Source organism: Podarcis filfolensis (assembly GCF_964270895.1).
Source record: "Podarcis filfolensis genome assembly, chromosome: 15".
Taxonomy (NCBI): Eukaryota; Metazoa; Chordata; class Lepidosauria; order Squamata; family Lacertidae; genus Podarcis; species Podarcis filfolensis.
Window position 1 is genome coordinate 24,629,197 of NC_139618.1, and position 10,736 is coordinate 24,639,932.

The following is a 10,736-nucleotide window of genomic DNA, read 5'->3' on the forward strand; positions in this document are numbered from 1 at the left end:
TTTTTCAATTTTGGTTTCTCATTTTTCCAGTTTTAAGTTCAGACCTTCATGTTCCTTTGTCAGTTTGTGAGTAGTTTTGTTTTTTTAAGTCCTCATTAAAACCCACCAACATTTTAGTGCAAATTTCTCCTAATACGCCATTTTTTCTGACATGCACATTTTTGCAAACAATTCCCCCCAACGTAAAGCTTCTAAATGTTATTTTCACTAATATATAGGCATTCTAATGTACATTTCTCCCTAATAGATGCACTTTTGTACATATTACTGGGTTGGATAACTGTTTTACAAAATTCAGAGAAGAAAAGCTGTGTTTCAGTTTGCAAATGGTTTCAGAAAATGCTAATTAAGGAGGGTCACATTAATTCAGAGCCAAACCAAATTTCTTCCCTTTTTTACCCAATAATTATTAATTAATTAAATTATTGCTTTCATTCTTAGATTTGTTAATCGCTTGCTACCAGAAGTTCTCCAAGTGACTTACAATACTGTTGAAAATACAAATATATTGATAATACCAGAAAACAAAGTGTGTGGGGGGGAAACAAACTCCATAATCGTCACAAGTTTTGGCAGCACAGAATAACAAGCAGTATCATCCTAAGTCTATCAAAAGCCTGGAGAAAAAAATGCAAGTATTGTATTTACCAGGCGCTGATAGAATGTAATTGCAGTCAGGCAGACCTCACTGGGGAGAGCATTCCACAAATGAGGAGCCAACACTGAAAAGGCCTTATCAACAGCCCCTGATTCTCCCTCGGACATGGGACCTGGAGAAGGGCATGAGATGATGCTCTAAGGGCCTGCGTGGGTTCATATCAGGAGAGGTATTCTAGAAAATATTGGTGTCCCACGCAATGAGTAGCTTTAAATATCAAAACAAGCACTTTGAATTGGGCTCAGAAGAGGCAGCCAGTATAGCTGGAACAGAAAATTGATGTTATATTATCTGTTCATCTGAAACCTGTCAACAGGCAACCACATTTTGCATGAGCTTCCAAGCTTGTTTTTCTATCACATTCACATTCTGTCACATTGACCAACCAAATGCATGGCATTCCCAAATACGATCACCAGGTGGTGGTGTTTGCGCATATACACACCCACCCACCTACCCCTGGCTTTCCTTGGAAACTTGCTGATGATGGCGGGGCTCTCAATATATAAGCACCCCACATGAACGATGCATTCTGGGATATATCCCAGAATCCTCTGCTGGGATTCTCTGCTGCCACAGCGGTTCTGTGGCAAATGAAAGAGACTGCTCCTCAGTGGATAAAGCCAATGTGAGAACATTTCTCTGAGGATAGAAAGTGTCTAAAACTAACAGTATAGCATGTTAATTCAGAAATTTAAACTCACACAATAGGCATTTTTGATCTATTTTTCATAGCCCAGCTGTAAAATCATATATATATATATATATATATATATATATATATATATATATATGAATGAAAATAGCTCTTTTCTGCTGTCAAACATCCACACACTGTCAAAAGGGAAGCTCAAAAGCAGGGGAAAGGTTTCCTTTCACCAAAATATCAACTAAGAGAGAGAGATTGTCATAAGGCAGGCAGAGAAACCGTTGAGTTTAGAGCCAGCCTGACTTCTGGGCTGGTTGGTTAATGGTTTCTGGCTCGCAAGATTCCTGCTGCATTCCCTGGAGGTTGAAAATGCTTCGGGTCATTCACTCTGCTATGTCAATTAAGCTGATCTACCCATGATACAAACTGAGGTGGTAGAATTCTGGACTGTACTGTTTTAGATTACACAGCTTGGAATGCTGTTCCCGTTTACCAACAGCGGCAATTCTGCCGTGCAGTAAGGTAGTTCACCAGAGAGAAGGTTTGAGCAAAGTATTTTGTGCTACTTTGCTTCACACAGGGGACTTGTGGTGGATCACACACACACACACACACACACACACACTCCTACAGTCTCAAGTGTAGTTGGAATTCCTGTGTACAGTTCTGGTTGCTTCACCTCTAAAATAATATTTCAAAGTTGTAAAAGGTTCAGAAAAGGGCAATCCAAATGATCAAGAGCAGGCATAGGCAACCTTTGGCCCTCCAGATGTTTTGGCCTACAACTCCCATGATCCCTAGCTAACAGGACCAGTGGTCAGGGATGATGGGAACTGTAGTCCAAAACACCTGGAGGGCCGAAGGTTGCCTATGCCTGATCAAGAGGATGAAACAGCTCCCTATGAGGAATGGTTGCAGCATTTGGGGCTTTTTAGAGGAAAAGTGAGTTAGAAGGGACATGATAAGAGGTGTATAAAACAGAGAAAAGTTATTTCCCCCCTTTCATAGCACTAGAACCCAATGAGATAATCCAGTGAAGCTGAATGTTGGAAGATTCAGGCCAGACAAAAGAAAAGACATCTATGGAACTCACTTCCACAGGAGGCAGTTATGGCCACTGACTTCGGATGGCTTTAAAATATGATTAGGCAAAGGCATGGCGGATAAGGCTATCTGTGGCTATTTAAGCCATGACAGCTATACTCTGCCTCCATGGATGGAGGCAATAAATGCTTCTGGAAACCAGTTCCTGGAAACTGTAGGAGGGGAGGGTGCTGTTGCATTCAAGTTCTGCTTGTGGGCTTCCAAAAATGGGCACCTGGGTGGCCGCTGTTAGAGCAGGATGCTGGACAAGGTAGGCCACTGGCCTGATCCAAGTGGCATAGCCCAGAATTATTAGGCCTTATTCCTGCTGGCTAAGTGAAGACGACATCTGAAGGGGGTCCCACAGGTTTATGAGAGAAGGGTCGTATGGTTTGAGGAAGAAGAAGGCTGGTTTTATTATGGAAAACGGGTTCTCTTATTGCATTGCTTTCAGTTTTTAAAAATCATGACCAGTTTTAAAAACCAGGAGAATATTGTGTTGCCGTTGTTTTGAACATACGGTGCCTACAGTTTTAAGGAATTTAGGAGCTTTTTTGTTGTTGTTGCAAAGGGAGGAACCCCCATTTGTTTTCCTCGTGTAAGACCAGGCGTTTTCACCTTCCTCAAAGACAGCTTTCACCAGGCATGGTGCTCTCCAGATGAGCACCTGGCTAGGCCTGATGATCTCTACCTGACCTTGAAGCTCAATGGGTGACCTTGCATCACTCACCATCTCTCAGCCTGTAACCTACCTCACAGGGTTGCTGTGAGGAGGCAGAGAATCGTGCATGCCACGTTGAGCTCCTTGGAAGAAAAGGTGGGATATAAATACGGTAAATTAATTAATGGGACATGTAGCCCAAGACCTCTGGAGGACCTCTGGAGATATCTGCCTTAAGATATCTGAGCAAATAACAGAACGCCTGACCCCTTGGACTTGTCGGGTGCCGAAGTTTGGAGATTTAGGTCCCAGCACCTGTCAGTTGCTCAACATTTCATTCCATTTTGGAATTCCTGGTCGTTTTTCTTCTCTTTCTCAAAACCCTGTTTCGACTTGTTAGGATAGAAACCCAATCGCTGCAGGCTATGTGCACAGCTGACCCAACCTCCTCAGGGTTACTTTGGGCTCTTGCCACATCGCTTAGGAGGCTTGAACCAAGCGAGAACCCAGAGAGGAAAATTACACTATTATACACATGTGGTATATATTCAAGCAATCCTGGACTTTGCCCCCGAGACAAAGCAGGATGTAGAGGAAGGCAGGTGCCACGCGACAGCTATGGCCCAGACTTGTGAGAAGCAGATTATAGCCCGGTAAACGAAAAGGACTCTCATTTCCAGACCTTGCTTGCAACATGCAGTTCAAGGGCAAACTCTGCAGCATAGCTAGAGGCTAGGTTCAGCCCGGTGTTAAGAAAACAAGAGGAGGAATCCTTTTGGATCGAATCAAAGATAGTTCGGCATTCTGCTTCCAGTTGCAGAAGCCAGACTTCCCTCCCCACTTCTAATTCTTCTTAATTAGCTGTGCTTATATTCTGCCCTTCTTGAAATATGCCCTCAGACCTGGTACAGAGAGAGCACCTTAGAGCATGCACAGAGTGCATCTCTCACCACCCCCAGAACAGCAACCTTTTAAGGAACTGAATCCTGGAAGTTTGCTCACCAGTGCTTCATTTGTGATCCTGAGAAAACAACACATTTGGGATGCTATGATGCAGTTCTGTCTAGCATCTGTTGTTGGGGTTTTTGGTGGGTAACCTCTGGTACTTGCTTTGAAACTCCCCCATTTGGAGGTGGATAAAGAAGTACCTTGAACATATACAGAGTGCACATTTCTGTCATGCTGCATGAGAGGGATACTCAGAAGAAACAGGGCTGGCTCTTAGGAGCCCTGCTCTGGTCGTGAGGCCTGATAGGCTTACCTGGTAGTAGAAGGGTTCTGCTCCAAGTGTCCTAAATAGTGGAAGGCTGGGCTAAGCACCATTTAAATTTCCCACAATTCCTTGGTGGAAGCTAAGGAACCACACCCTGTGCATCTTTCTTTGCTCTTCGGCATTCCAGGCAGGGATGATTTGGATTTACAGTGGTACCTCGGGTTACATATGCTTCAGGTTACATACGCTTCAGGTTACAGACTCTGCTAACCCAGAAATAGTGCTTCAGGTTAAGAACTTTGCTTCAGGATGAGAACAGAAATTGTGCTCCAGCGGCGCGGCAGCAGCGGGAGGCCCCATTAGCTAAAGTGGTGCTTCAGGTTAAGAACAGTTTCAGGTTAAGAACGGACCTACGGAATGAATTATGTACTTAACCCGAGGTACCACTGTAATCCCAACCAAGGAAGATGTAAGGGTGGGGAAGTCTGTTGATTTCAAACTCTCATTATTCAAGACTTCAGTTCATCTCTCCACCTTTCCACATCTGTTCGCCATTTTTTAAAATAATAAAAAGTCCGCGTGAAAATTCACTGGCATTTTAGTGCGAATTTCTCCAAACAGAAAACGTTTTTGCAACACAGTTTCCCCTAACGCAATGCACGGCTGCATGTTATTTTCACCAACACATGCATTTCTCATGCCACACTTTACCCTAGCAAATGCATTTTTGTATATGTTACTTGGCTGGGGAACTACCTTGCAAAATTCTGAGAAGTGCAGTTTTGTTTTGGTTTGCATCTTGTTTGTTTTGAAAAGGGAGAATTAGCGTGAACTGAATTGAATATATTTCCCATCCCTAGTGAGATGATTTTTTTAAAAAAAACACACACACATACACAACTGAATTCCAGATATTTCTTTTAGGAAAATCAGTCTACATTCAGGTTGCCTCCAGACTGTATTTTATGGGACAGATTCAGCTGCATGTTAGAACTTTGTGCAATTAAAGTGCAGTTTAAAAGGACGTTTCGCAGTTAGGAACATGAAGAAGAAATGCATTCAGAGTGTGGAATAAATGACTAACAGCAAGACACGTATCCTCCACACAAGCAAATTCAAATGAATGTTCAGTAAAGACCAGACATAATCTAGCCTCTGTATAAACTTTGTGTAAACAAATCAGAATGAATATACAGGTTATCTGGAGAAGCCCTCTGTCCTTTTTCAAAGGTTAACTGAAAACTGAGATGTGGCCGCTGAGAAGCTTCTCCCAAGTCTCAAATGCCTTCATAATTCCTATAATCTGCCTCCTGATTTTAACAGATTCCAAAACCACATTGGGCTTGCCCATTGCTCCAACATGGTCCATGATGGAGAGAAGGAAGCTCTTCTATTGCCACTGCTGACATGCTAGCCACCATTGGCCCCTCCCTCAATGGTTGCCTAGCAACAACCATTCCATCAGGCTACCTAAACAGTTTCCATTTCAGGGGGTCTTTGTCAGAACTGCGGGCTGTACCATTTAGCGCCCTTATGGGGAGCACAAGGACCTTTGATCTGGTGGAGCTATCTGCTAGCAGAAGGGGATCCCTCTCCCCCTGACAGTGCCCAGCACCCCCCCAAACTGCTCTGGACAGTTGGGGGATCCCCTCTGAGTACAGGGTGAGACAGCATGACCATGGAAGGGGTGCTCCCCCTCTTTTACCCGAAAAAAACACACAAGAAGTTCCAGTTGGATTTCCACCCTTCCAACTTTAAAAAAAACGGTGCCTGAGCTTGTGTTTTTCCTCTTCCCTCCCTCTACCCTTTTCCATGTGTGCCACGTCTTTTACATTGTAATCCTGATGGCAGCGATGATCTTACTACCTATCTTGTAAGCTGCCCCAGCAGTTTTCCCAGCCTGGCAGTGGGGTTTTTTTGAGCAGCTGCCTCGTATCAACTCCCTTCTCTCCAGAGGTCTCCTTGAGAGGAGGGGATTTTCCCCAAGACTTTTGCTCCAGAGGAGTCCTTGCCTATAGTCAGGCACTTCTCTAGATAGAGCTTGGTTACCATCTGTTTTGAGACTCATCCTCATTGCAGAATTCTGGCTCTTTCCCCAAGATGGAGCCTGAGCCACAGAGCGCTGTAAGGCCAGGGCGTTCTGGGCCTCCTCTGATGAGGACTCCCCTGGCTGGGAAACAACACCTACAATCTTCCAGTGACAAAACAGCCCCAAAAAACTTTCATCAGCCAGTAAAGGATGCATTTCGTCAGGAGTGTGGTGTTATCAATCTTCTCAAGGATGCTAGTTCAACCGGATGGGATTAAGCAAGACTAATGAGTTGAGATGGTCTTTCAGCTGGTATCCCATCTTCTGACAGACATTTACACTGTTGTTTAATTGTTTTGGTATTGATGCATATGTTCTTCAGCTCAATTACAGTACCATTTTCATATTTTGCATCTTGTTGTTTATGTATGACTTCCCTGATCTTTTAATGCTAAACAAACAGTGCTGCATTTTGCAACTCATAACCAGATTTCCCCAAGAAAATACTGAGCCAGTGGAGAATTTGAGGGGTGGTTTTTGCACTTGCAGGACTGGAAGTACGCCCTGACACATTCAGTGGAACTTAGTATCCCCCCCAGAAAACACGATGCATGGGATTGTAGACTAACAGTGCAGGATCTGAGTGTCAGGACTGGACCACATGGATCCTTAACTGACACCAGACAGCAGTTGGAGCATCAGGCCAGGACCAGGGAGCTGGGTTTGAATCTACACTCAGCCATGAAACTTCACGGGTGACCTTGGGCCTGTTGTCAGATACCCCCTTGCTGCGATTCCTACCCTCAAAATGGATTTACCACAGATAAATCTATCAGCCTAGCCTACCTCCAAGGACTGTTGTAAAATAGGGAGGTTGGGAACCTTTGGCCCCACCAGATATTGTTGGACTGCTTTGTAAATGGATAAAACTCTGGCAATACAGCGTCGCCATGACAACCTCCAAATGCACTTGCCCCATGAACAGACTAATAGGAAGCTGTTTGTCCAGATAGCATGGGGCTGCGATGATGATGAATTAACGTGGCCAGTTTCAACTCAAGTTACCACAGAGTGTCCTCGCTTATTTTATTGCAAATGGTTCGAGATACTTGAAGAATGTCATTTTTCATTTCAGCCACATCAAAGCTGGTCTCAGTCTGGGCACAAGCCACAACTGGGCTGTCCACACCCCACCCCCATCCTGGGATTAGCAGCGACCACAGCTTTTCCCTTTTGTTTTTTTTTAAATTAAAGAGGATAAGGGGGAGAGAAGAAAAAGAGACAACATTCACATAATATATATATAAAAAAATGTAACTCCCCAAATGCATATTGGGGTTAAAAACTAGAGTTTATTTCTCTGAAATACAATCTTACTCATGTTTACTCCAACGCTTGACAGAACTTTGGAGGCCCTTACTCTCTGGTAAGTGCTCATTTTACACAGATATTTTTATCACATAAAAGTGGTTTATATATAAAAAAACCCACAACTTTTTTTTTAAAATGACATGTTGAGGTGAGGGGTGGAGGAGAAATTCAATTCAGTTTGCCTTTAAAGGCAAGCCCACCTAATTTGCACCTTCCAAGACACGCACACAAAAAAGTGAACTGAAACATAGACATCCTTCAAAATTTGCTGAGAGTTGATAAGAGACCCCTTTCTCCCTCACAAAACTACAATTCTCAGTGGTTTAGCAACCGATCCCTCTTCAGAAGCTCTGGAGATTGTAGCTGTGTGAGAGGAATAGGGGACTCCTAACATCTCTCAGCACCCTTAAGAAATGACAGCTCCCAGAATTCTTTGGGGAGAAGCCATGACAGTATAAATGGATGGCGTGAATGTGGCCATTGTCTAACCTCCCCACAAGCTCTGTGCAAACGAATCGGGTTGAATGCTCAATAACCAGGTCATCTAGAAACAACCTTAGAATATGGCCAACTCAGAAAATGGCGCTTTATGTGGCTGGTTTTTTTTTTAATGGTCGTGTCCAGTCCATTCACAGCTACCGCTTTCTGTCTTCAGTTGATTCCTGCGTTAGAGGCTACCATGTAGATTCTAAATTGTAGCATCAATGGCCAAATAAATGTTCGAACTAGAGCTCTTAAGACCTCTGCATCATCTCGCAAGATATTCAATTATGTTTCTAAAATTGGAGATCAAAACATATCTGTGTTTCAACCCATTCCAGCGGGTTGGTTTCGTTTCTCATCTCTGAAGCCCATAAATTAATTAGAATTCAAACTCAGAAAACTGTCTCAAGTAATCTGCCGCACCATTTACTTAAACAAAAAATCAGCTTTATTTTCACATCTCCCTCTACCTGTCAAGCATTGAACTTTTTGAAAATATGAATTTGGAACATATACATCAAGGCAGCGTCATGGTACCCTCGCTGGAATTTTTAATTTCTCCAATGTAAAAAGAAGAGGTTTGAAAAAAATGACTATGAATATTAAATCAACAAGAGAAAGCGCAGCATACCCCATATATAGACCAATCAACTCAACTCGCAGCTACCCAATTTAAACAGGTGATTTATGAGAGGAGGGGAAAAAAGAAGTCTCCGTTTCTTTTAACATTAGACAGATCTGTCGTAATCCAAACAAAACACTCGCTTCCTTTGACAGAACTCAAGCTCCTTTTGTTTTCTGTTTTTTCTTTCTTTCAAATGTTATTTCTTTGTTTCAAAAATCCAAGAGTTGAGAGTACCCAAGTTTTCGCACAGAAGGTTAGCAGTATTGCTATCAGGCCTTAATATGGGTCTGTGTTCTGCCTTAGATGGCTGAATGCAGCCCTGGAAGAATCCAGGTAACAGCAACAAGGGTGTCCCTGAGCATGTGCAGAATGCCTCTCTTCCCAGATCAATCACAGCCCACTCTCGGCACATCTGGAATCGTCAAGCAAGGCTTCTGGGCAGTTGTCTTGAGATCTGGCATCCTTTCTGTTAAAAATTAACACACTAGCTGTTGCCACGGGTCAGCGATGTGTTCATGATTGAGCAGCAATCCAAAAGTGTCTGTTTAATAAATGCAAACTTCAGAAGGTGAGGCAGCTTCTCAGTCAAGTCCTCCACCCCAAGCAAATGTTCTGAACGTTCTTAATTGTCGCTTTTAACTTTAAAAAACAACAACCTGGTAATTTAATTGTTTTGTCCTCTTTGTAAACCACTTTCAGGTTTTACTGTGATCAAGCTGTATACAAATCTTGTGAAATAAATATGCAATTTCTGCCTCTCGTGAGCAAAGTGTTTTTATCACTATCGATATGCTTTTTTGGGTGGGGTGGAAAGCACAAGCCACCTCCTCTTGAACAGATATTCAGTGATTTTTCCTGCATCTCTCAGAAGTCTTTTCATCCCCTCTAGCGTACTTTTAAGGAGATTTGCATATATATGTATATATGCAATTTATGTATATATGTGTATATATATGTATTTATTTATTTTTTTAAAAAAAGGATTACAGGTTACATGTGCCGGAGTCTATGGAGTGATGAAAAGCCAGTAGAAAAGAAGTATTTCTAAACCCATACCACTCCCTAACTCAAATCAAGTTATATTTGTTGAACTTTTGTAATAAAAAAAAATGAACTGGAACAATGGCCAAATTATAACCATGGTAGATGATTAACAGCTTCGCCTACACGCTGGTTGACCCAGCTGTCCCTGCCTGAGGCCTTCTGCTACCCCGTGAAAGGGGGGGGGCAGGATTATGAAAATGCAATGTGGAATTTTTGGGAAATTTCATCCAAGGGCAACATTATCTCACAACACCCAGTGCCGCTGCAAGAGAACTGGGGCCGGGCGTGGGGGTGGGCAGCGATGCCAATGCATTTCTTTCCCAGAATGCAAACCAGAACAGCTGTATTGCGAGGGAGGGACACATCTGTCTACATGAAGCAAAACTTTGGTGGGGTGGGGGAGCCACATGCAATGGGGAACACGAATAGGAAATGCCAGTGGAAGTGACTGTAGCTCTGTTGCCATCAGCAAGCATTCCTTGCAGGCCTCGACAGCCTTTCCTGGCCCTGCCACGCCCCCCGAGGGCCATATTCGCTCCCGGAAATCTCCCATGTGGCCCCCCAAAGCACACCCCGAACCCCACGGCCCCCCACCTGTTGCAGGAGCCCCCCCGACAGCTGGCAGGGGACATTAGAGGTCCGCAGAAGAGCCTGCCTTCCTCTCCCGTGAAAATACCACCCATCCCCAGGGATATCTGGGTTGTTTGTGGCAAGAATGGTAAAAGGTGGGCAATGTCCCCCAAGCAGGGGTCCCAGGGAGGCAGCAGCGATAGATTTTATTCCCTCAGACCCTCTGCTATGTGGGGAGATGCTCCTTTTCACTCAAAGGTAGGCCATTTTGTGGAGCCTTTGAATATTCAAATTGAAACTATCGCGCAATCATTGATTGTCAAATCATTGGATTCTTGAGGTTTTAAATA

At 43.5% G+C, this 10,736-nt stretch overlaps 1 long non-coding RNA gene across 1 annotated transcript in view; it reads right to left on the reverse strand.

Moving 5' to 3' along the window:
- Positions 1 to 10,736, reverse strand: part of LOC310750755 — a 42,545-nt gene that overhangs the window by 19,020 nt on the left and 12,789 nt on the right. The gene's annotated exons all lie outside the window — the stretch shown is intronic.